This window comes from Haematobia irritans, chromosome 2 (assembly GCF_050003625.1).
Source record: "Haematobia irritans isolate KBUSLIRL chromosome 2, ASM5000362v1, whole genome shotgun sequence".
In the NCBI taxonomy this organism is placed as follows: Eukaryota; Metazoa; Arthropoda; class Insecta; order Diptera; family Muscidae; genus Haematobia; species Haematobia irritans.
Window position 1 is genome coordinate 55,623,540 of NC_134398.1, and position 27,678 is coordinate 55,651,217.

General features: G+C 33.7%; 1 protein-coding gene and 1 long non-coding RNA gene across 2 annotated transcripts in view; one reads left to right on the top strand and one right to left on the bottom strand.

Annotated features, from left to right (window-relative positions):
* Positions 1–27,678, top strand: part of LOC142224397 (uncharacterized) — a 488,359-nt gene that overhangs the window by 237,605 nt on the left and 223,076 nt on the right. The gene's annotated exons all lie outside the window — the stretch shown is intronic.
* On the bottom strand, positions 3,423–3,960 carry LOC142224398 (uncharacterized). Its single transcript, XR_012719145.1, has 3 exons — positions 3,882–3,960; positions 3,722–3,814; positions 3,423–3,665 (listed from the first exon to the last, which is right to left on the bottom strand). It is a non-coding gene; the product is annotated as an uncharacterized LOC142224398 (long non-coding RNA).

A 27,678-nucleotide genomic window follows, 5' to 3' on the forward strand; every position in this document is an offset into this window, starting at 1 on the left:
TCACCAAAATATTTCCAATTAAAATTTTAACTGATTTTTAAATAATATTCTATTAAATTTAATTGGGTCAACAAAAATTTTAATTGAATTAATCACAAAAATTAATTGTATCGCTTAATTATACCCTTCAGGGTATAATAAGTTTATGCATTTGTATGTAACGCCAACAAACAGTAGTCATAGACCCATCTTTTAGTATACCGATGGGCTTAGAATTAAATTCTGAGTCGATTTAGCGATGTCCGTCTGTCTGTTCATGTATTTTTGTGTGCAAAGTACATGTCGCAGTTTAAGTCCGATCGTACTCACATTTGGGTGTTTTTTTGGGACAGAGATAATCGCTATTGATTTTGGAAAAAATCGATTCAGATTTAGATATATATTTATCACCGATCTTGTCACAGTTGGCGTGTTTATCAGCCGATTTTCTTCAAATTCCGTACATCCCAATATTTTATGAGTCTCGAAAAACTTGCAAAATATCAGCCAAATCGGTTAAGATTTAGATATAGCGCCCATATATATCTTTCGTCCGATTTAGACTCATATTACCACAGAGGCCAAAGTTTACCACCGATTTTCGTGAAATTTTGCATAAAGAGCAGTATTGATATTCTACTAATGCTTGCTATATTTGAATTAAATCGGTTCAGATTTAGATATATCTTTCGTCCGATTTGAACTTATATGACCTCAAAAGACAGGGTATTGCCCTGATTTGCTTAAAATTTTGCACAAGGAGTACGTTTAATAGTATCGGTAAGTGTACCAAATTTGGTTGAAATCGGTTCAGATTTAGATATAGCTCTCATATATATCTTTCGCCCGATTTGCACTTATATGGCCTCAAAAGCCAGAGTTTTGCAGTGATTTGCTTCAAATTTTGCACGAGAGGTATGTTTATTGGTATCGTTATGTGTGCTAAATTTGGTTGAAGCGGTTCAGATAACTCCCATACATATCTTTCGTCCGATTTGAACTTATATGACCTCAAAAGCCAGAGTATTGTCCTGATTTGCTTCAAATTTTGCACAAGGAGTACGTTTAATAATATCGTCAATTGTGCCAAATTTGGTTGAAATCGGTTCAGATATAGATATAGCTCCAATATATATCTTTCGCCCGATTTACACTCATATGACCACGGAGGCCAAATTTATACTCCCAATTTCGTGAAATTTTGCAGAGATTGCAGAATTATTATTCTAACTATGCATGTCAAATTTGGTCAAAATCGGTGAGATTTTGATACAGCTCCCATGTATACGTACGTCAGAGTTGGTGAAATATGGTAGATTGTTTCATATTTAAATCCCATTTTAATGGCATTTTCCTCCAATTGACTTGATAATTTCTACGCGTGATCTAATTTGGTCCAAATTTCAATAAATCCTCAATATAATTGTTCTTCCGGTTTATACAAATATTGCCAAAATACCCACATTTTACACAAAATTCTGTGATGATTTCCCATTATCGTAATCATATCCTACACAATGCCAGACTTTCCACAGAATGGTATAGTTTTAAATAAGGCTCCGACTTGTAGAAATATCGCCCGACTTGGCCAAATAATATATCATAACCCACAATAGACCACATATCTTCAAATCGGGTATATATATTTGAATATGGAAATATAAATCATCATAATAACTCTAAACAAATTTGAAGGAGTTGAGATGGTAACACAAATTTTGGTGAAGGGTATAGTCGGCCCCGCCCGACTTTAGACTTTACTTACTTGTTTTTATACCCTCCACCATAGGATGGGGGGTATATTAACTTTTTCATTCCGTTTGTAACACATCGAAATATTGCTCTAAGAACCCATAAAGTATATATATTCTGGGTCGCGGTGAAATTCTGAGTCGATCTAAGCATGTCCGTCCGTCCGTCTGTTAAAATCACGCTAACTTCCGAACGAAACAAGCTATCGACTTGAAACTTGGCACAAGTAGTTGTTATTGATGTAGGTCAGATGGTATTGAAAATGGGCCATATCGGCCCACTTTTACGTATAGCCCCCATATAAACGGACTCTCAGATTTGTTAAAATTTTGTTAAAATTTCATTTCTATAGAAAATTTTGTCAAACTGAATTATATACGTATTTAATCGGTCTTGTTTGATTTAATATATACCACATATAGACTTACTTACAATTTAGAAGACGGTGTTAGGAGGTTTTAAGATACATTGCCATCGGCAACTCAAGTAATTCGAGTGTGGATGGCAGTGTTTAGAAGTAGTTTCTACGCAATCCATGGTGGAGGGTACATAAACTTCGGCCTGGCCGAACTTGAAGCATGTGAACTAGTTTCGATTGGTCGCATTGTGGATTTCGATTACTCGTGGTTTTCAAGTCTACATCATTAAAAAAACACAATTAAAAAATTAAAGATACAAGTACAATTCCTTCAATACAAGTACAATTCCTTCTTTATATGATAAATACATAATTTTTATAGCATCTCTAGATATATAAATTCGGGCTGTGTATTCCACTTTTCGGAATATGCCATATCTAAATCTAACGAACAAATTAAGTCTTTGAAGAAAGGAATTACATCACTCTTTTTTTCGCCTATCATTGCCCCATTTTCAAATATTTTAATACGATATGTAGAGTTGTTTATTGTATAATTCATCTTGACACTTACCTTAATTTTTTGTAAAAAATTTTCAAACTTATACGCCGATATATTAATTAAATCGCCATATTCTGGATAACAATCTGATAAATGGAGAATGTTGTGTATATGATACGTTAAACTTTTAGTTCCATAAAATTTGTAAAATTCTTGGACGAAATTATAAAACAAATTTTCCGAATTTTTTTACAAATGTTCTTGTTGAATATTTTGCTATTCAACAATATTCTGTATCCTACGAAGAAGCTGCAAAAATGTTTATAGAATGAAGAATCAACAAAATATTTTAGTAAAACTACGAGTATACCTGTATAGAGTGCTATCTGTCTACACCGAAAAAAAAGTTTACTATTGTTTACGAAAAATGAACTAACCCATAGTAAGAATGACCATGATTTGGCGCCAAAGATTTTTTTCATCTAGATAAGTTCATGATTTTCTTATAAATAAGTTTATGTATTGCATCGTATTTTAGTTCATTCTTACTACGCTGTGGGAAGAATGTACTTACACTCATTCAAAATATTCCTGCTATCCGGAAAAATGAATAAGTTTTTGGGAATCCTATATTTAAAAATTGGTTTCAAATAAACTGTTTATCAGTATAATTTTCAAAGAATTAAATAAATTGAGGAATTAAAGGTACAACAAGCCTGTATACAACTAAGAAATTTTTCGTACAATATAAGACAATTTTTCATAACTACCAGTATTTTATTTCAAAAAATTATTATTATATTACATAAAACTATGGCTTATGATATACAATAAAAGAAATGTTTTTATTCGTACACTGTATGCTGTTACTTTTCGGTAGTTAGTAATTGCTTCTTCAAAAGAGTAATATTCTATGTTAGTAGAATGAAACTAATTAATATGAATTTCCATTTTCTATCCATATGAAAGATATATGCCATAAGTTGCTATTTTCATTTCATTTTTGTCCAATTTTACCGATTTCGCTAGTTTTTGTTGTGTGGATTTGCGTCATAAGCCTCTGAAGTTAAAAAGCTATATAAAATATAAAAATATTATCAAATTCTATGGTATTTTGATCTTTAACTTACAAGAGAATTTTCTTAGAGCAAATAGGGATATCAGCTTAGTTAGCATTAAACAGTGAGAAGATTCCAAAAAATACCATTAGATTTGCTGTCATCCTGCAAATGAAAATTATTTGTAATAAATAGAAATTTTGGCTTTATTACAAATGGACGAAAAACTTACCACATTGAAAAAAATCATCCAATTACTATATTAGTGGAATCATATCCATGCACAAATGGGTCATTTTTGAAATCCTTCTCAGAATATAAATGAAATAAAAATATTATAAAATTAGATATAATTTCCACTTGTCAATATAGCATTTAGTATTTATGGTGGATATTAAGTTCGAGTTTAGTGGCTAAAATCCCAATTTTTCATGATTAGTTTTCTTTAGAAATACATGGGAACAAAATTGAACCGTTTTTGTATTCATTTAAAATTTATATCAAATTTTTAGTAATTTCAGGTCGCTGAATCCAAATTTACACTTGTTTTTTTAAGAGCTCGACTTTTTGAGATATACGGTTATGTTCAAAATTAAGGCACTTCCGCTATATATATTGGAATAACTTGAAAACAATTCATCATATTAAATTAAAACAAGTACATACGGCCGCAAGTTCGGCCAGGCCGAATCTTATGTACCCACCACCATGGATTGCGTAGAAACTTCTACGAAAGACTGTGATTTAGTCCATACATGGTATATATTAGACAAAAAAGTTATGTATAGTTAAGTCTACAAATAATAACGAATCGATATGGACTTTTTGTACGTAGAGAGCAAGAATTTAAATATGGGGGTCGCTTATATGGGGCCTATATACAATAATGAACTCTATATGGACCAATTTTTGTGTGATTGGGGATCGATTTATCTGAGTGCCATATATAACTATAGACCGATATGGACCTAGTTAGGCATGGTTGTTAACGACCATATACTAGCACAATGTACCAAATTTCAACTCACTCGGATGAAATTTGCTCCTCCAAGAGGTTCCAAAACCAAATCTCGGGATCGGTTTATATGGGGCTATGTACAATTATGGACTGATATGGACCACTTTTGGCATGGTTGTTAAATATCATATACTACCACCACGTACCAAATTTCAAGCTGATCGGATGAATTTTGCTTCTCCAAAAGGCACCGGAGGTCAAATCTGGGGATCGGTTTATATGGGAGTTATATATAATTATGGACTGATAGGAACCAATTCCTGCATGGTTGTTGGATACCATATACTAACATCACGTACCACATTTCAACCGAATGGCAAGAATTTTGCTCTTCCAAGGGGCTCTGGAGGTCAAATCTGGGGATCGGTTTATATGGGGCCTATATATAATTATGGACCGATATCGACCAATTTTTGCATGGGAGTTTGAGGCCATATATTAACACCACATACCAAATTTCAACTGAATCAGATGAATTTTGGTCTTCCAATAGGTTCCGGAGGTCAAATCTGGTGATCGGTTTATATGGGGGTTATATATAATTATGAACCGATGTGGACCAATTTTTGCATGGTTGTTATAGACCATATACTAACATAACGTACAAAATTTCAGCCGGATCGGATGAAAATTGCTTCTCTTAGCGGCCTCGCAAGCCAAATCGGGGGATCGGTTTATATGGGGGCTATATATAATTATGGACCGATGTCGACCAATTTTTGCATGGTTGTTAGAGACCATATACTAACACCATGTACCAAATTTCAGCCGGATCGGATGAAATTTGCTTCTCTTAGAGGCCTCGCAAGCCAAATCGGGGGATCGGTTTATATGGGGGCTATATATAATTATGGACCGATGTGGACCAATTTTTGCATGGTTGTTAGAGACCATATACTGACACCATGTACCAAATTTCAGCCGAATCGGATGAAATTTGCTTCTCTTAGGGGCCTCGCAAGCCAAATCGGGGGATCGGTTTATATGGGGGCTATATATAATTATGGACCGATGTGGACCAATTTTTGCATGGTTGTTAGAGACCATATACTAACACCATGTGCCAAATTTCAGCCGGATCGGATGAAATTTGCTTCTCTTAGAGGCCTCGCAAGCCAAATTTTGGGGTCCGTTTATATGGGGGCTATACGTAAAAGTGGACCGATATGGCCCATTTGCAATACCATCCGACCTACATCAATAACAACTACTTGTGCCAAGTTTCAAGTCGATAGCTTGTTTCGTTCGGAAGTTAGCGTGATTTCAACAGACGGACGGACGGACGGACGGACGGACGGACGGACGGACGGACGGACATGCTCAGATCGACTCAGAATTTCACCACGACCCAGAATATATATACTTTATGGGGTCTTAGAGCAATATTTCGATGTGTTACAAACGGAATGACAAAGTTAATATACCCCCCATCCTATGGTGGTGGGTATAAAAACAGCGTTCTACATAAGCTTAAAAACGATTTTCTGTTCTTAATCGTGTAATCCATTTAAAGAATATAAACTTAATAAAAAACTTGTTTCGAGCTATTCTCCATCAAGTTATATTTAAATTTGCATCGAAGGCGTATAATTTTATACTTTTCTTACTGATTTATTTCTGATTTTAGCACCTAAACTCGAACTTAGTACACACCTTAAGGACTCGCTATAACATAAAAATATAGACTCAAAAAATTGTACTGTGATCCAGATGTAGAGTAAATATAGATCATTTTATTACCACTCATTATGAATATTTTTATGTAAACCAATTTAAAACCGCACTAATTTTAAATTATTAATAGAAATATACAGTTTCTTAATATGTGATTTATTTTAGAGTTATTTATTTTTTATCAATATAAAGTGTTTTTGTTTTCTCTAACATCACACCATTCACTTATCAGTTTCTAAAATGTTACGAAATAAATGTATTTTTATTAATAAACACAAATACCGCACGCAAGCACACCACGTGTGCGCTTCATAAATGCATCAACAGAACTGAATGCACCAATAAAACTCATAGACACAAATAGTCATAAAGGACACATATGTAAAGAAAAACAACTCCACACACACATGATCCCTTTCTGATCTCGCTATTGCAACAAAACAACTATCACCACAAAAGATACCAACAACACACATTCCATAACATCATCGCTATAACAAACACAAACAACAAAAAAAAAAGATGATGCAATAATTTCATAATTTCTTCTCACTTCAATTTCCAGTATCACGTTTATTGATTAGTTGGTATTCTATCTATAGGATAAGGTAAAATATATTCAAAATTTACGAGGAATCCATAAAAAATTATATACACCCGTCAAGGATTAAATTAACTACTATTTATTCTACTTTATCTAAAATTTTCAATGTGAGGAAATATACTCCAACTTATAGTAAAAACCGAAATAAGCAGTAGGAAGCCGCCATACGAATCGGTACTGTGGTTAAGTTAATTTTTACTACAAAAATTTTTTTCCATACAAAAAATTTTCTTAGTAAATTGTCCACATTTCGTAGTAAGATTTTTATATTGCCTATGTCTTTTTATAATACAATCAACGATGCATTAACTATTGTATTGGAAATTTATTTAAGGAAAAATCCGTCCCATTTCGTAGTTAGTGAACTAAAAAACATTTACTGAAGTTTTATAAGTTTTCCTTTAGCTAAGTTAATTTTCGCAGTGGTTACGAAAAATGAACTATATTACAGTAAATTTTTTGAACTATGTGGAAGTTAAACTGGTCCTAAAATTAACAAGACACCTTTTTTTCTGTGTATGTTCTACTGATTTCCACTTTGCCATTTCATCAAAGGATCGCGGCTTTCTAACAAATTCACAAACATTATATGGGGCAAATGAACACAACACGCTAGATAATCCAGTTCTAATTGTAGATGTGATGGTTTGGTTAGTTTTATTTCTAATTAATAAATTTAGCATTTTCGTCATTACTCCCATATACAAAAGATGCATACAGTCTAGGAGGAATTGTCACACTTTCTAACTCCGATAGATTAGAGATCTAACGCCATTTCTAAAACAAATTGTTCGACGTCCCTCCTGGCTTTAAAGCTTTCATCTGTTCGTTTAACACCTATATTTTTTGAAGAAAAAACCTGTATTTTGGTTTATTCTTATAGCGCGTTGGCTGCATTTGTGACAACCATTTAACGAATTATGTGATACCGTCGCACACATAAATGCTTTAGCTGGGGTATCACATATAATTGCCCTAATTTCAACCTTAAACTTTCTCTCTTGATGCTCTATTCCCTCGTCTAATGTCTTAATTTCCTCTATTAAATCATCCAAAAATAAATTTACATTAAATGGTTTGCCTGGACCAATATATGTACCAATAAGAAAAACACCTAAGCATGCTACGTCCACAACTTTGCCCAAAATTGGCCACAATCCTGTGGAAGAATTTTTGAATAGTCGAAGACCATCCATGCCAATATCAAGACATATATCGTCAACAAGAAGTTTGCATAAAATTTTCTCTGCCTTCATTAACTGTTGTTTCAAACCAATATTGACAATTCTCCAGGCGCAACGGTTCTCACTTGGTCTCTGTTTTTATACCCACCACCATAGAATGGTGACGGGGGTATAATAAGTTTGTCATTCCGTTTGTAACACATCGAAATATCGATTTCCGACTATATAATGTATATATATATTCTTGATCAGGGAGAAATTCTAAGACGATAGGCAGGTCAAGTTCGAAGATGGGCTATATCGGTCCAGGTTTTGATATAGTCCCCATATAAACCGACCTCCCGATTTGGGGTCTTGGTGTTATCCAATTTTGTTGGTGTTATCCAATTTGCCTGAAATTTGAAATCTAGAGGTATTTTATGACCATAAAGAGGTGTGCCAAAAATGGTGAGTATCGGTCCATGTTTTGGTATAGCCCCCATATAGACCGATCTCCCGATTTTACTTCTTGGGCTTATAGAAACCGCAGTTTTTATTCAATTTATCTGAAATTGGAAATCTAGAGGTATTGTAGGACCACAAATACATGTGCCAAAAATTGTGAGTATCGGTCAATATTTTGGTATAGCCCCCATATAGACCGATCTCACGATTTTACTTCTTGGGCTTATAGAAACCGCAGTTTTTATTCAATTTACCTGAAATTGGAAATCTAGGGATATTGTAGGACCACAAATACGTGTGCCAAAAATTGTGAGTATCGGTCCATGTTTTGGTATGGTCCCCATATAAAACGACCTCCCGATTTGGGGTCTTGGGCTTATAGAAACCGTAGTTTTTATCCAATTTGTCTGAAATTGGAAATCTACAGGTATTTTAGGACCATAAAGAGGTGTGCCGAAAATGGTGAGTATCGGTCCATATTTTGGTATAGCCCCCATATAGACCGATTTCAAGATTTTACTTCTTGGGCTTCTAGAATCCGAAGTTTTTATCCTATTTGCCTGAAATTGGAAATCTAGAGGTATTTTCGGGTCTTAAAGAGGTGTGCCGAAAACGGTGAGTATCGGTCCATATTTTAGTATAGCCCCCATAAGAACGATCTCCCGATTTAACTCCTTGGATTTCGGGAAACCGTAGTTTTTATCTGATTTGCCTGAAATTGTAAATATTCTGGTATTTTAGGCTCACAAAAACGTGTATCGGATTAAGTTTTTATCGATCCATTTGGTAATGCCTCCATATAGGGTGTAGAAGGCGCACTGATCATGAAAATTGCTTGAAACTCAATGTAAAATTTCTAGATTTTACTTCTACAGATTTAAGATTTCAAATCAAGACGTTATTTTATAATTTTCTTGCACACTTACAAGAGATGTTAATGATTTCTTTAAAACTCAAACAAAAATGGTTCTTATAAATCCAGAATCTGATATAGTCCTCATAGGTGAAATCTTTAAATTTATCTTCGGGAATATCCTCAAGTCCTCAAGCCCTCCTGAAATTTCAAAGGAAACCCTAATATTTGGTTCATGGTGGTGGGTATTTAAGATTCGGCCCGGCCGAACTTAGTGCTGTATATACACGCAAAAAAATAATTCTTTCCTCCCAAACGAAATTTTAGACAAACAAAGTTCGTTTCTCATTTGCTTTTCGTTGAAAGGAAGTATATTTGGAAGAAAAGTATATACTTTTTGTGATAAACGTTTATTCTTTTCCAGGATGTAAAAACAATTTCATAAAGGCTGACTCAAAAAAACATTGTTTTCTTGCTAATTGCATTTTCCCTCACATCTTTCTCACTTCCACGAAGTTTTTTAGTTTTTTGCACCTTTTTCTGTAATACAAACAATGTAGAAGAAATTATACGATTTTATAATTTTTTTTTTATATTATTTTTATAATTTTTTTTACCTTTCGCCTGGACGGAGAATCGAACCGCGGACCATGCACTTTGTAAGCCAACGCACTAACCACTGAGCTATGTACCTGTTATGGTCATCAATAGATAAATATCCATATAAGTTATATTTATATAGCATAGCTTGTGGCGCCCACGAACCGAATAAACAAAGTTTATTTAACAGAAACAAACATTTAGTTTGGCACCGCGGAGCAGTGGTTGCTACGTCCGACTTGCATGCCAAGGGTCGTGGGTTCGATCCCTGCTTCGACCAAAGTTTTTTTGTTTTTGTTTTTTTTTTAACATATATTCCAGATATGTTCGGAAGATTCCGAAAAAATGTTCAACATTACATTGTAGTATATTAAATTTTGAACTGTAAAATGTGTCTTATTAAAGACCTAAACTCAGAAAAGAACAGTGTTTGATATAAACGAAATGGACTGTGTTGTTGTTTCAAAAATAACTTTTTTATTGAAAAAATAAAAATTTTGTATCAAACGAATTTTTTTGGTGATAAAAGTTTAAAATTTTCGAAACAATTCAAAAAACTCTAACAAAAGAAAAACGTTTTCGGTACACGTTTTCCAAACGTTTTTTTTTTCTTTGCGTGTACTTGTTATAATATTAAATTGAGCCGACGGGCTTTTTGGGCCGCAAATAAATCAATGACTTCTTCAGTCGGCACATTTATTCGGCGATGAACCGACATTAATGCCAATCCTTTGAGTCTACTCTCGCTAGTCGAATTTCTAAGATACGTCTTTAATCTCTTCATTGTTGAAAATGAACGTTCGGATGAGCACGTAGTAACTGCAGGGATAGCAAATGCAGTACTATAGTACTTGTTTCAAACCTTTTTCACCCCGGTCAGTACCGTAGTACCCCCGCGAATGATTTAGTACCTTTTGTGTAGACATTTTTGAGTCGATATCAGATTTATGGTACAATAGCTTTGACAAAATATTTTAATATTTTGAGAAAGTTTTTATCAACCTTATTTGCTAATAGTCTTTTACAAATATGGCAAAACAGACATGTTCATGTGGGAAGAAAATTTCGATTTTGTAAAAGACATAGTCAAAAACAGGATTTTATTGAACTTCAAGAAAGTTTTAGTCGAAAAAAGAATGCGATTCTATATTATCGATTTTATTTCGGTAGAAATTGTTGTCAACATTTTATTTCTATATAGAATTTTTGCAAAATTTTATTTTTATAGAAAATTTCGTCAAAATTTTATTTCAATTGAAAATTTTGTAAAAATTTTATTTCTATAGGAAATTTTTGCAAAATTTTATTTCTATAGAAAATTTTGTCAAAATTTTATTTTCTTTAAAATTCAGTCTCTTGACAATAATCTTCCAGTGAAATTGTATTTTCCATCCCTGAGTAATTGGCAAAGTGACCAAAATTTTTAATTTATTTATTGCTTCAATCGCTGAATTAGGCAGGTTCTTTTCGCAGGTTTTGCGCCATTTCATTTACACACGTGTGTGTGGCTGTTTCGTTGTTGTTGCTATGGCCAAACAAAGCGAGTCATGTTCACAAAAAGAACAACAAACACACATAAAAAGCAGAAATACATTTTCCAAAAATGAAATTTGTGGTGCGAGAACAAAAATAATTTGTTTTTTTCGACCGTCGTTTGACGGGCTTTTCAACTAGTATTCTATGATTTGTGCAAGTTTTATAGGTAAGCGTTTTTCAAAATAAAACATCCAGCTTTTCTTCAACATCTTCGATAAGATTTTTCTATGCAGCTAAAAATATATATTTATTTATATAAAAATATTCATTCATTTCGGGGGGGGTTTGATCCCCCTCACCCCCCCCCCCCCTGAATACGGCCTTGGACGGGGGTATAATAAGTTTGTCATTCCGCTTGTAACACATCGTAATATCGATTTCCGACTATATAAAGTATATATATTCTTGATCAGGGAGAAATTCTAAGACCAGGTTTCGATATAGTCCCCATATAAACCGACCTCCCGAATTGGGGTCTTGGGCTTATAGAAATAGTAGTTTTTATCCAATTTGCCTAAAATTTGAAATCTAGAGGTATTTTATGACCATAAAGAGGTGTGCCAAAAATGGTGAGTATCGGCCCATGTTTGAGCTTATAGAAACCGCAGTTTTTATTCAATTTACCTGAAATTGGAAATCTAGAGGTATTGTAGGACCACAAATACGTGTGCCAAAAATGGTGAGTATCGGTACATGTTTTGGTATAGCCCCCATATAGACCGATCTCCCGATTTTATTCTTGGGCTTATAGAAACTGCAGTTTTTATCCAATTTACCTGAAATTGAAAATCTAGAGGTATTTTGGGACCATAAAGAGGTGTGCCAAAAATGGTGAGTATCGGTACATGTTTTGGTATAGCCCCCTATAGACCGATCTCCCGATTTTACTTCTTGGGCTTATAGAAACCGTAGTTTTTATCCAGTGTGCCTGAAATTGAAAATCTAGAGGTATTTTGGAATCATAAAGAGGTGTGCCAAAAATGGTGAGTATCGGTTAATGTTTGGATATAGCCCCCATATAGACAGATCTCCCGATTTTACTTCTTGGGCTTATAGAAACCGTAGTTTTTATCCAATTTGTCTGAAATTGAAAATCTAGAGGTATTTTGGGAACATAAAGAGGTGTGCCAAAAATGGTGAGTATCGGTCCATGTTTTGGTATAGCCCCCATATAGACCGATCTCCCGATTTTATTTCTTGGGCTTATAGAAACCGTAGTTTTTATCCAATTTGCCTGAAATTGGAAATCTAGAGGTATTTAGAGGCCAAAAAGAGGTGTGCCGAAAACGGTGAGTATCGGTCCGTATTTTAGTATAGCCCCCATAAGAACGATTTCCCGATTTAACACCTTAGGTTTCTAGATACCGTAGTTTTTATCCGATTTGCCTGGAATTGTAAATATTCTGGTATTTAAGGCTCACAAAAACGTGTATCGGATTAAGTTTTTATCGGTCCATTTGGTAATGCCTCCATATAGACCGATTTCACTTCTTGAGAGTATAGAAGGCGCACTGATCATGAAAATTGCTTGAAACTCAATGTAAAATTTCCAGATTTTATATCTCGGGTGAAAAATCAAAACATTATTTTATAATTTTCTTGCACACTTACAAGAGATGTTAATGATTCCTCTAAAACTCAAACAAAAATGGTTCTTATAAATCCAGAATCTGATATAGTCTTCATAGGTAAAATCTTTAAATTTATCTTCGTAAAGTGTACTGGTTAAACTGCTCTGCTTGATTTGTCCTCAAACCCTCTGAAATTTCAAAGGAAACCCTAATATTTGATTCATGGTGGTGGGTGTTTAAGATTCGGCCCGGCCGAACTTACTGCTGTATATACTTGTTCCGTATCAAAATACCTCCAACACTTTTCGGAACGTCCATATTTTCTGATTTCAAAATGGAAAGAAGACTTGTGCAATGTTTTACACTTGGTCCAAAATCCGTGAACCACTTGCGGAGTTTTTGTCGTATTGCTGTTGGCTTCTCCACACTCTTAGAAAAATATGTTTTTCATATGTTCCGATATAAACAAATGTGTTTCGGGCACAATTTTAAAACACAAAATATTTAAGTGCAAACATGTAATGTTCCTAAACTAACACTGAATGTTTGGGACATCTATGTTAATATGTTAGAATTTATTATATTTGGGGCATGAATGTTTCATAAAAATCATATGTGAATGCAAACATATATAAATTTACAAATTTCGGCTAAACATACATATATTGTGATATTTTATTCAAAGCGACAGAGAGAGTATAGAGAAAGAAATAGATATGGAGAGTTGACGAAAGATATCAACATAACACAGCGAAATAATCAAAAGAGAACAATTTCTGTGAAACCCGCTTGTATGTTGTTTCGGAAAACTGTTTTATGATAAGGCCAAAAATTTGATATGCTTAAGTCTAAATAATATTTAATTTGAATAAAGAGAATGGACATTCGGAACCAAGAGAATAGACATTTGAAAAACAAACAGCATATGTTTTCGTCTTGAGAGCAGCATTTTATGTATGCGTGGACATGTGTTTTGTTTATCATTTTGGCATTATGGGCACAACTGTTTTCTTGGTTCGTTACAAGAAATCAGGGGTCTTCATAAAAATAACGACAGGGCACTATAGTTTATTTAGAGTTGGGACAGTAAAATGAAATAAGGAGGAAATAGTGAAAAATTACACAGTAAAATGTATAAAAACAAAGTTTAGTTCCTCTTTATTAATAAGTAGTCCACGAGGAGTTGACGGACAACTTCAAATATAAAAGCGGGCATTAAATTCGAGTTTTGCAGCTAAAACAATTTAAAAAGTTTACTTTCTTTAAAATGAATTATTAAAGAAAAATAAAAGGCATTTTAGAGCGATGGTGTTAAATTCCAGTAAAAAACTGTTCACGCCTAAATAAATGTATGTTTATATTATAAAATTATTTATGTATGTTTATACTCGACTCCACGTTCTTTTGTTGGAGTTTTTGAATACCTTCCAAATTTTAAAGTTTTGTACCAAAAACAGTTTTTTGTTACAAAATTGTTATTTTTGCAATAAAAAATAATATTTTATCCAAAAATCAGTCAATTTCGTTTATATCAAGCACTGTTACTGACTATAAATCTTTAATAACCCACATTTCGAAGTTTCATAATAAAAATGTAATATAGTATAAATATAAATGTGTAAATTAAAACAAAAAAAGTGTTCGGTCGGAGCAGGGATTGAACCCACGACCCTTTGCATGCAAGGCAGACATGCTAACCACTGCTCCACGTAGCAAACAAATGTATGTTTCTGTTAAATAATGTTATGTTTGCATTGGGTTCGTGGGCGCTGCAAACTATGCTATATAAATGTACCTTATAACGATAATTATCTGCTGGTGACCATAACAGCTACGTAGCCCAGTGGATAGTGTGTTGGCTTACAAACTGTATGGTCCTCGGTTCGATTCTCCGTGCAGGCGAAAGGTAAAATTTAAAAGATTTATAAAAGTGAATAATTTCTTCAACATTAGTTTTATTACAGAAAAAGGTGCCAAGAACAAAAATATTTCGTGGAAGTGAAAATAACGAGTATGTTAGGAAAAATTTTGGGAAAATTTCTTCCTAGCATATAATATTTTTGGGCTCAAAATGCTTCCAAACATATAATATGTTCCCATAAAACAAACATATTAATGTTTCGGCAGTATCCAATAATATATGTGCTTCCTGCAAAATATGTTTGGAACATATGTTAAAGAAGCGATTTTTTTTTTTTGAGGGTGCATAACCATAAAACTTTCTACTTACATTTCTTCCATACATTCCAAATCTTCCTCGACATCTTCAAGAGGATTTGAAGTTATTTCTTCTTCAACAGAGCTTTTTTGCTATCCACGAGAACCACATTCTAATATCTCTGCAAGCCTTTCTCTTTCACTTTTAACTTTTCTCTGATAAGTGCGCTTGCTGGCCATATTTTTTTTGCGAACGCTGTTTCTCAATATGAGCGAAAATAATAAACTATAAAAACGAACAACTATAATTTCTTACATCTAACCAGAACCACTTTGTACCCTAATCAATTTTTTATACCCCTTCTAATTATTTTTGTCCTTTACCATTACAATTTTAATGTCGGTACTACACCCTAAAAAAAAATCGCTTCTTTAACATATGTTCCAAACATATTTTGCAGGAAGCACATATATTATTGGATACTGCCGAAACATTAATATGTTTGTTTTATGTGAACATATCATATGTTTGGAAGCATTTTGAGCCCAAAAATATCATATGCTTGGAAGAATGTTTCCCAAAGACGATTGTGCTCATTGCCTAACATACTCGTAATTTTCACTTCCTCGAAATATTTTAGTTCTTGGCACCTTTTTCTGTAATACAAATAATGTTGAAGAAATTATTCACTTTTATAAATTTTTTAAATTTTACCTTTCGCCTGCACGGAGAATCGAACCGAGGACTATATAGTTTGTAAGCCAACAAACTACCCACTGGACTACGTAGCTGTTATAGTCACCAGTAGATAATTATCGTTATAAGTTACACTTATATAGCATAGTTTGTAGCGCCCACGAGCCCACGCAAACATAACATTATTTAACAGAAACATACATTTGTTTGCCACGTGGACTCTGCCGTCAACTCTCCCGGTTTCCATCTCTATTTCTTTCTCTATACTCTCTCTGTCGCTTTGAATAAAATATCACAACATATGTATGTTTAGTCGAAATTTGTAAATTTATATATGTTTGCATTCACACATATGATTTTTATGAAACATTCATTTGCCAAACATAATATATTCTAACATATTAACATAGATGTCCCAAACATTTAGTGTTAGTTTAGGAACATTCCTTGTTTGCACTTAAATATATTGTGTTTTAAAATTGTGCCCGAAGCACATTTTGTTTATATCGGAACATATGAAAAACATATTTTTCTAAGAGTGTAAGTTCGTGTTGTACATGAGAAAATCAAAACTGTAGTGCAAAATGAGGAAAAATTCAACTTTTTTGCAAAACATAATTTAGACAGAATGATGAAAAAGTTATTCAGTAAGTTTTTTGCCGTCAAAATGGTTTGATTTTCACCTGTGGAATACGAACTTAGTATGCGCCTTAAACACAAAAATTAACAATTTCACTTACCTGAGGTTTATCTAAAAAAAATTAAAGGATTAAAATATTGCCACTATTCCAATCGAAAGCGTGTTTTGTAATGGCCGGCACAAAACTAGAGATATGGATAAATGATTTATCCCATTTATTTTTTTAACTTAGGTAACCACTTCTCCCACACTGCAAAACAGGTTGTAGCGTCTCATCATAATCAATGTAGACACACAATGAAAACAATAAATGCGAGCTGTGCAAACAATTTAGAAAAGTGTAAATACTTTAAAGTTTTCGGCTTTTGTAGGAAAAACGAAATCCCCTTTAAAGCCAAGAATAAAGTATACGCCGGATTTTTTCAATATGTTTCGGCGTTAAATTCGTAAATAACATTCTTCTATATATAGATGTTTGTGTTTTCAAAATTTTGAGAAACCAAAACGAAAAAATAGAATTACATACCACGCGATCAATGCGTCCGATGATTGAAGAGTTGAAATTTCTCTTTGAAATCAAAAGCTCGAATAGTCTGCCGCAAAAAAATCAACCCTTCCATCAACGCACGGATTGATGCATGATGTGTAATTCAACCTTAATTCAATTGGGTGCTCCAATCTTATGTTAAACAAAAAAAAAAAAATAACTGCTCAACGTTTAAATTTATGTTAAAATAATAATAAAATCAAACCGGACACATCCCAAATGTGACCAACAATTAAGGCGATCGTGGGTGCCCACTTTTGACGGTTTCACTCTATTCAGCGTTAAGTACAAAATGTTCCAATATTTACATTTTAAGTTTGTAAACAAAACAAAACACATCTTTTAATTCCAAGAATTATCGAATCTGCATATTTCTGTAGTATTAGTACTAGTAGCCAGCCGATATCAATGTGTTTCAATACTTGTCTTTCAGATATTTTGTATGAATACCCACTTACATAAAAATAATATAGCAATTTTAATGTCTGATTCTATTTTGTTTTACTTTTTATTGCTTTTTGCATTCTTTCTTAAATCACATGGTACATGAATAAATGATCACAAGGATTTGAATTTGATATCCATGATATGATAGACGCCAGTACCGTCTGAACCGATCTTCGTGAGGACATAAACATCAGTCCTGACATTCTTTAATTCTTCACCGTACAATTACTAATGATAAGAAAATCGTATAAAACCTATATTATATTCCTCCTTAAGCTTCCTATGTATTGACGTTTACAAATAAATGAATATTATTATTTATAATATGTGCTCATTCTTGATTCATTACATATTGGTTTGCTTCAATAGGGTAAAATTTCCGGGCATAGATGCATTTCATTGAAATGCGAGTTAACTTCCGACTTTAATATTACACCCATTGCCATTTTACGGTAGTATTCCAGCGTGTAGAGATCAAATTTAACATCATTTTATGAGGCTAACGTTAGCTAATTTTCAATTAATGAATCTATAAACTCTATCTCCCACTTTTATTTATGTTCCCCTTTATTATGCAATTCATATGATATGTTAACTTTTATGGTTCATAACTGGAAATAAATCATAATCATTGAATCTAATACGTTTTTTGAATAAATGCAAAATCGATTCAATAAAATTGGTGCAAAAGACCATTTGGGATGTTTTTCAAACACACTTCTTTGGAAGAACACAAGAAGTACAAACTGCACATCCAGAAGTGCTTTTGAAGTACTTCCTTGAGAATTACTTCCATTTTTTTTTTGCTGGGGTTATGTTAGCTCAATTCGGAAGATCATAAATATGGGACCTATATCTAAATCTGAAATAATTGCAGTCAAATTTAGCACCCTTGACGATACTACCAATTATACTCCTTGTGCAAATTTTCAAGCAAATCAGGGTAAAGTCTGGCTTCTGGGTCCATATAAGGGCATATCGGACGCAAGATATATATGGAAGCTATTTCCAACTCTGAACCGATTTCAACCAAATTCAACATTCATAGTTACAATGTCAATTTTACTCCTTGTGCAAAATTTCACGCAAATTGGATAACAACTTTGACCTCTGTGGTCACATGAATGAAAATCGGGCGAAAGATATATATGGGAGTTATATCTAAATCTCACAGTAATTGTTGTGGACTAGAAACAAGAAATTGTGTGATCGTTCACCAATCAGTTGAGATCAGCAATGTAGATTTCGGTTTGTTGTTGCAGAAATGTAGTAACAAACCGAAATCTAAAAACAATATTAAGGGATTCTAGCTATATGAGAAAATGATGCACAGTTGTGGTGAAAAATGCTTCAACTTAGGAGATATGATTCTCGTATGTAATTTTCTATGAAATTAATATGTAAGACCCAAATTGAATCATCTCACCCAGCCAGATCTTAACTTGTAGAGACTATGGAAATGTGTATTAGCCAACACTGAAACATATGTATAGTAAGGCTTGTAAGATGGGTATCTGAAATTTTCTTTACAATAGCTTAATAATACCAATTCCCTAATTTGCATGTTCAATTAACTCCTATTAGAGTTGTAATAATATTGTTACGTTTTTATATTTAGGCGTTTTTAATTACCCGACAATTAAAATACTGTTCGTTTCAATAACGTTAATCTACAATTTATTTACTATGACTTTACACTTTACAACTTGTACAACTTGCTTTAATTAAGACTGACTCGTTAGCAGCATGCGAGCGCTTTTATATATGACGGTCTGGCAATACGAGAACATTCTGGCAGCACTACAATATTCTGGCAACGCCAGAACATTCTTTGACAACGCTAGAAGGATCTACGACCATTACGTTATTCATCTGGTGGCTGCCAAACACATATACACTCACATAGATGTATGCTCGCATTACTACAACAACAATGACAATAGACAATGAGATGAAATGAGAATGCAAAATAACAAAGCAAAGGGGTTGTTATTCTGTGAGAGAGTAAGAACTAACATTTCGATATGAAAATAAGCAAAGAAAAGAACATAAAAGAAATTTAGGAAAATACTAGAAAATGAATAGATGATTCCAACAAGTGATAGCGAAATTTTATCGTTACAATTTGAAATTTTAAATTGACGGAAACTAATTTAAATAAACTTAAATCTATAATTATCAAATTCGTAACAATATGTAAAGTAATTGATTTCGACGAGAAACCAGCCTGTGTTGATATCAAGCTAACATAACAATATGTATAGTTCTATTCTGATGACTTGTGCTAAATTTGAAGTTGATTGGACATAAACTGCGATCTAGACTTTGAATACACAAATATGTTCACAAGCAGACGGACATGGCAAGATCGACTCGGGGGCCGGCCCTGAGCAATATTGCCAAAGACACGATGTGTCTATCTCGGAATATCCTGTTCCACAGTCTGGCGCAGGGTTGGTTAGGTTAGGTTATGTGTCACATCGGGCTGCCACATCTGGCTCATTTAGACTATTCAGTCCATTGTGATATCACATTAGTGAACTTCTCTCTTATAACTGAGTGCTGCCCGATTTCATGTTAAGCTCAATGAGAAGAACCTCTTTTTAATGGCGAGTCCGAACCAGGGATGCAAAATGCAGTACTATAGTACTTTTTTCAATACTTTTTCACCCTGGTCAGTACCGTAGTACCCCCGCGAATGATTTAGTACCTTTTGTGTAGACACTTTTGAGCCGATATCAGATTTATGATAGTTTTGAGAAAATATTTTATTATTTTGAGAAAGTCTTAAACAAACTTATTTGCTAATAGTATTTTACAAATTTGACAAAACAGACAAGTTCATGCGGGAATTCTCGATTTTGTAAAATTCATAGTCAAAAACACGATTTTATTGAATTTCAGTACTGTTTTAGTAAAAAAAAAAGCATGTCATTCTTTATTATGCTTCCACAAGAATACTTTCTAAATAAGAAGTTATCGATCGTGTACTAAAATAATGGGAACCATTACAGTCACGGTCGAAACATGAGACAAAAATAATCTACTAACATTTGGAGAAAATCATCTCCAAAAACTACAACAAAAAAAAATATTATTTTGCAAACATGTTGTCAAAATTTTATTTCTACAGAAAATTTTGTCCAATTTTTTCTTTTGGAAAATTTTGTCAAAACTTTATTTTATTTTTTGTCAAAATTTTATTTCTATAGAAAATGATTACAATACTACTGTAGTCTTTGTAAGCGGATATAAAACTAAAAAAATACTTAAAATTGAGGAGGTGACAGACAAAATTTTATTTTCTTTAAAATTCATTCTAAAGATGCTATTGACAATAATCATATAATGGAATTTTTGTTGAAATTTAGTGATAAGTACTTTTTTGGTACTTTCTTTAAAATTTTATTTTCCATCCCTGGTCCGAACGCGTTCCACGTTGCAGTGAAAGCACTTATAGAAGCTTTGAAACAGTCGGAAATTACACCAGCATTACTGAGGTGGAAAAATTCACCGCTGGAAAACTTTTTAGTATTCGGTGGAAGCAGGAATCGAACCACGACCTTGTTTATGAAAGGCGGGCATGATAACCATTGCACCACTGTGGTGCAGGGTATAAAATGGATCTTCGACGAACATTCCAAGTGCCCATTCAACTAAAGTGGTATTAAACCAGTTTTGCTAAAAAGATAATAAATAAAAACTCCGAATTTTCAAATTTTTACTGCGCTTAGCTTGTAAAATTCAGAAAATTTAGATTTGCTAGAGAAAAAAAGTACAATAATTAAAAATTCTTTAACATACATTTTTCAGAATTTCAGGAAGAGCATTTTGGGATTAACATTAAAGAACATCTTAAGTTTTTGAAGATAAGAAATCTTTTAAATATATCTTAAAGGGTTCAAAATCGTATTTCTTTGCAAATAAAAAAAAAAAAACACATAAACAACTTGTTGAGTTTTGCTATCTCATCAATAATTCTGAATAAAATTTAACTTCCTTATCTCTTAGGACACGTATAAAAATCTTTTAAATCAGTTGTCCGTATTCAAATCTTTGACAATGAAAAACAAAAATTGGATTTTTGTATGTTTATATTCTCAAGGGCATTTGCTCCATCAAACATTTACCTCTTATACAGCGCCTTATAAATTAAGCCACCCAGAGCTCTGTCGTAAAACACCTTTAGACTAAACCCGAATCAGTATTACTTCCTTTGCTTCAGCATTGCAAATATCTTCATATAAATCCCCAGGTGTCATTCTTTTACTCTCCCTCTCTCTTATATGAAACTTCACTCCAGAGTTACCATAGGTAGCTACTACAATACACATGTGTCGCATTGTTATATGGTTGTAAATCTTTAAATTCCATGTGTGTGGGTGTGTATGTGTTTCGTATTACCATGAATATGTGAAATACATTTATATGGATCTTTCTTTGCATGTGTGGTTTACTACTCTCCATGTAGGATTTTTGTTCTTTCTTTTGCTCTCCAATCGCGATGAAATTTCTATTAAAATTGTTGTCGTTAAATTCTCTTCTTCAGCTGATTCCTATTTTTGGTCGGTTGTTTTTGTTTTGTTTTTTTTTTTGCTTTTTTGTGTTATCTTAAACTTTGAAATATACCCGCCGGGAGTCGCTAAAAATACTCGTTACTATATGTTCAGTGGAAGCAACGGAATGCGTGTGAAGAAGTAAATATGTATGTGTGGATGTATGTGCGCTGATGGGTGAATGAGTATGGGAAATGCATTTCCTGTTTCCCAAAGGAGGTTAAGAAGTCACTTTATGGCTAATGGAATTTCTATTGTATATGAGTTCGAAAAAAGCAAAAGAAAAAACATTTATAAAGAGACATGTATGTGTGTATGTGTCACTTGCTTATTTCACAATACCCGGGTAATAGTTTGGAAAATAAATTGAAGATTAAATTGAAAAAAATCTAAATAGCGAAAATAAATAAGATTTGTTTTTTGTAGGGGGACAATTTATGGCTTAAATGGTACAGAATATACGTTTTATACTCCAATAGAAAATTTACGAATGAACATAACACAATCCATATAATTTCGAAAATTAAAAACACATTTTGCTAAACAGTTAAATACATTTTTTTTCCTTTATTTACTTTTAGGTAATCGTCAGATATAAATTAGCTCAATAAGTGGACAGTAAGTACAATTATAAAAATGGTAACAACAAGAAATAACATTTGAAACTGAATTAAAAGCCTTGAAAAGTCGTTTTTTGCTGTATTTGGCTTGCTAATGACATTTATTTTTGAAAAGATCGCGAAAAACTATTAAGAAAGTTTTATTTCAAATTTAGCGGCAATGAAAAATAGCATGTTCGGATCCAAAGATTTTGTATTTACACTAACAACTTTGTTATTGATTTCGAGCTAAAGAAGCGGAGAATTAAAGAATATATACCATGAAACTAATTTGAATTTATTCGTTTTTAACTTTAAAATTCACACTCGAATTCAAGTAGAACGCTTTTAATCCTGTAGTCCAAATATGAAAAGTCAACAAATTTAAAGACGATTTCATTAAGTTTACTTCAGTCAATTAAAATGTTCATTTATAAAAAGATACCCATTCGTTTTTTAAAGACAAGAAACCTTTGGTCTCACAACATTTTCTCAGTGTAGCTGATGATCATGTTGGGTATCTTAATTCTTGATATAAGATGACCTTTTTCCCGAGTTTGGATTTTGGTTTTGAAATCAATATGGGTTAGGTTAGCTGGCAGCCCGATGTATCAGGCTCACTTGGACTATTCAGTCCATTGTGATACCACATTGTTGACCTTCTCTCTTATCACAGAGTGCTGCCCGATTCCATGTTAAGCTCAATGACAAGGAACCTACTTTTTATAGCCGAGTCCGATCGGCGTTCCACATTGCAGTGAAACCACTTAGAGAAGCTTGAAACCCTCAGAAATGTCACCAGCATTACTGAGGTGGGATAATCCACCGCTGAAAAACTTTTTGATGTTAGGTCGAAGCAGGAATCGAACCCACGACCTTGTGTATGCAAGGCGGGCATGCTAACCATTGCACCACGGTGGCTCCCAATATATTTGAAATTGTTTTTAAAATATATTGGTGGCAGCCCGATGTATCAGGCTCACTTGGACTATTCAGTCCATTGGGATACCACATTGTTGACCTTCTCTCTTATCACAGAGTGCTGCCCGATTCCATGTTAAGCTCAATGACAAGGGAGCTACTTTTTATAGCCGAGTCCGATCGGCGTTCCACATTGCAGTGAAACCACTTAGAGAAGCTTGAAACCCTCAGAAATGTCACCACCGATAATCCACCGCTGAAAAACTTTTTGATGTTCGGTCGAAGCAGGAATCGAACCAACGACCTTGTGTATGCAAGGCGGGCATGCTAACCATTGCACCACGGTGGCTCCCAATATATTTGAAATTGTTTTTCGATCCACACTTTTTTTTTGTGTCCGACGAGGCTAAGATTTTACCACATTGATTTTACAAGTGTTATCCATCAACGCAACTATACCATAAAAAAAGTGTTTTTGTAACATATACCCCAAACACATTTTGCTTCAAGCATATATATTTTCAGGATTGGTCCAAAAAAATATTGTTTGTATTGTTCAAACATATTATGTTTCACTTTAGGGCATACACTGGTAGAAAAAAAATTTTAATGGAATTTTCTTTGTGTGGATATATTTTTAAAGCGTCAATTGGTTACTTCCATTATTTTACTTGCAGCATACTCTCTAGGTCTCTCTTTCTAAACACATATATGTTTATAGGCTATTTCTAAATTAATATATTTTTCCATCTAAGCAAATTATATTTACAAACATTTTATGTCCCAAATATAATATGTTCTAACATAAATTTCAAAATACGAGAAATTTTAAATCCATTTGAAATCGTGTTAAATGCTAGTAAAAAATAGTTCACGCCTAAATAAATTTATAAAATTAAATTAAAAAATAATATTTTATCCAAAAGCTCAGACCATTTCGTTTAATCAAGCACTGTTATTTGCTGACTGTAAATCTTTAATAACACATATTCCGAAGTTTCTTTGTAAAAATTTAATTTAATAATATATAAATATAAATACAAAAATAAAAAAAAAAAATTTGGTGTTCGGTCGGAGCAGGGATTGAACCCAGGACTCTTTGCAAGCAAAGCGGACATGCTCACCACTGCTCCACGTGGCCAACAAATATATGATTCTGTTGAATGTTTTGTTTGGATCGGCTCGTGGGCGCTGCAAACTATGCTATATAAATGTAACTTATAACGATAATTGTCTATTGGTGACTATAACAGCTACGTAGCCCAGTGGAAGTGTATTGGCTTACAAATTGCATGGTCCTCGGTTCGATTCTCCGTCCAGGCGAAAGGTAAAATTAAAAAAAAATATAAAATTGAATAATTTCTTCAACATTGTTTGTATTACAGAAAAAGATGCCAAGAACTAAAAAATTTCGTGGAAACACGCAGAGAAGGAATATGATCACCTCAAACATGTTTCAAGAGCAAAATGTTATTTTTGTATGGTGACCATGTAACATGTTTGTCACTAAAATGTTATTTTCTCGTCAAATATAACCTGCTTGCCGAAATCAGATACATGAAAATAACATGGTTGCGAAAACCATGTTACATGGTCACCACCCAAAAATAATATTTTGCTCTTAAAACATGTTTGAGGTGATCATATTCCTTCTCTGGGTGAATGAAAATTATGTGAGGGAATGAGCACAATTTTCTTTGGAGAAAATTCTTCCAAGCATATAACATTTTTTGGGATCAAAATGCTTCCAAACATATAATATGTTCACATAAAACAAATATAATAATGTTTCGGCAATATCCAATAATATATGTGCTTCCTGCAAAATATGTTTGGAACATATGTTAGAGAAGCGATTTTTTTGAGTGTGTACAAAATCTTTAGCTTGGGCAGCCTTTGTCTCCAATTCCGATGTTTCTTTAATGGCACGCCCTTTTTTGCAATTTCGGTAAACTTGATTCCAGGATTTTTTTGATTTGCTCGCGGGCAGAGTTCGACCAGATCACATAAGCGGAGAGAGAACGTTTTGGTTTATCAGCCATATTGTTGGTGTTGTGGGTTTGGGGATATGGGGCGATGATATGTGGTTTATTAAATTAGAAAGATTAAACATACTCAAGAGTATGATTTTAAAATTAGCTTGTATTCCTATTATTGTTCAACCAAACTAATTGTCTTCAAAAACTTGTCTATTTTTGAATTGTTATATAAAATAACTTTTAAAACTTAAATTTTTAAGGAAAACTTTAGACTGAAAGCCGCGGTCTGTTTACTCTGACTCTACATATTCTAGGCATTCATTTGATTCCATATAGACCGATCTCCCGATTTAAGTTCTTGAGGGCATGTAAGCCCCAAGACTTGTACTCATTGTGATATAATCGGTCCATGTTTTGATATAGTCCCCGTATAAGCCGATCTCCAGATTTGACTTCTCGAGGAAAACTAGATCAACTAAATATCAGAAAAAGTTATACCAAATCTTTTTCTACACTGAAAACAATATTATAGTGAGACCAAGGATAGGTTAGGTTAGGTTATGTGGCAGCCCGATGTATCAGGCTCACTTAGACTATTCAGTCCATTGTGATACCACATTGGTGAACTTCTCTCTTATCACTGAGTGCTGCCCGATTCCATGTTAAGCTCAATGATAAGGGACCTCCTTTTTATAGCCGAGTCCGAACGGCGTTCCACATTGAAGTGAAACCACTTAGAGAAGCTTTGAAACCCTCAGAAATGTCACCAGCATTACTGAGGTGGGATAATCCACCGCTGAAAAACTTTTTTGGTGTTCGGTCGTAGCAGGAATCGATCCCACGACCTTGTGTATGCAAGGCGGGCATGCTAACCATTGCACCACGGTGAGACCAAAGATTTCATGTCATGAAAATATGAATGGACAACTTGGCTTTAATAATTTTGAAAAAATCTTCAAAATAAATGAAATTGTCTTTAAATTTGTTGTCATTTTGCATCTTGACTACAGAGCAAAAAAGCATTCAAAGGAATATGTTTTTCACAGGTTTATTTTAAAGACGTTTTTCACTTCAAACATAGCATAATTTTTACTAGAACTAAATTTGGAATTTTATCCTGTCTTTAACACATTTTTAAAGGACCAGCACATGAAGAAAAAAGTTGAAAACAATATATACGGCCGTAAGTTCGGCCAGGCCGAATCTTATGTACCCTTCACCATGGATTGCGTAGAAACTTCTACTAAACATTGTCATTCACAATCGAATTTCTTGGGTTGTGGTAATACTTACCGATGAAATTTGCTCTTCCAAGAGGTTCCGGAGGTTAAATCGGGCAATCAGTTTATATGGGGGCTATATGTAAATATGGACCGATATGGACCAATTTATGTATGGTTGTTAGAGACGATATACTAACACCAAGTTCAAAAACAGGATCGGATGAATCTTGCTCCTCCAAGGGGCTCCGCAAGCCAAATCTGGTAGTCGGTTTATGTGGGGCTATATGTAAAAGTGGTCCGATATGGTCCATTTGCAATACCATCCGACCTAACATACATCAATAACAACTAATTATGCCAAGTTTCAAGTCGACAGCTTAGCTAACACCAAATTCAAAAACAGGATCGGATGAATCTTGCTCCTCCAAGGGGCAATCAATCTGGTAGTCGGTTTATATGGGGCTATATGTAAAAGTGGTCCGATATGGTCCATTTGCCATACCATCCGACCTAACATACATCATTAACAACTAATTATGCCAAGTTTCAAGTCGACAAAGCTTAGCTAGGATATAACAAGTATATACGGCCGTAAGTTCGGCCAGGCCGAAGCTTATGTACCCTCCACCATGGATTGCGTAGAAACTTCTACTGAAGACTGTTATCCACAATCGAATTACTTGGGTTGCGGTAACACTTGCCGATGGCAAGGTATCTTAAAACTTCCTAACACCGTCTTCTAAATTACAAGGTAGTCCATACGTAGTATATATTAAACT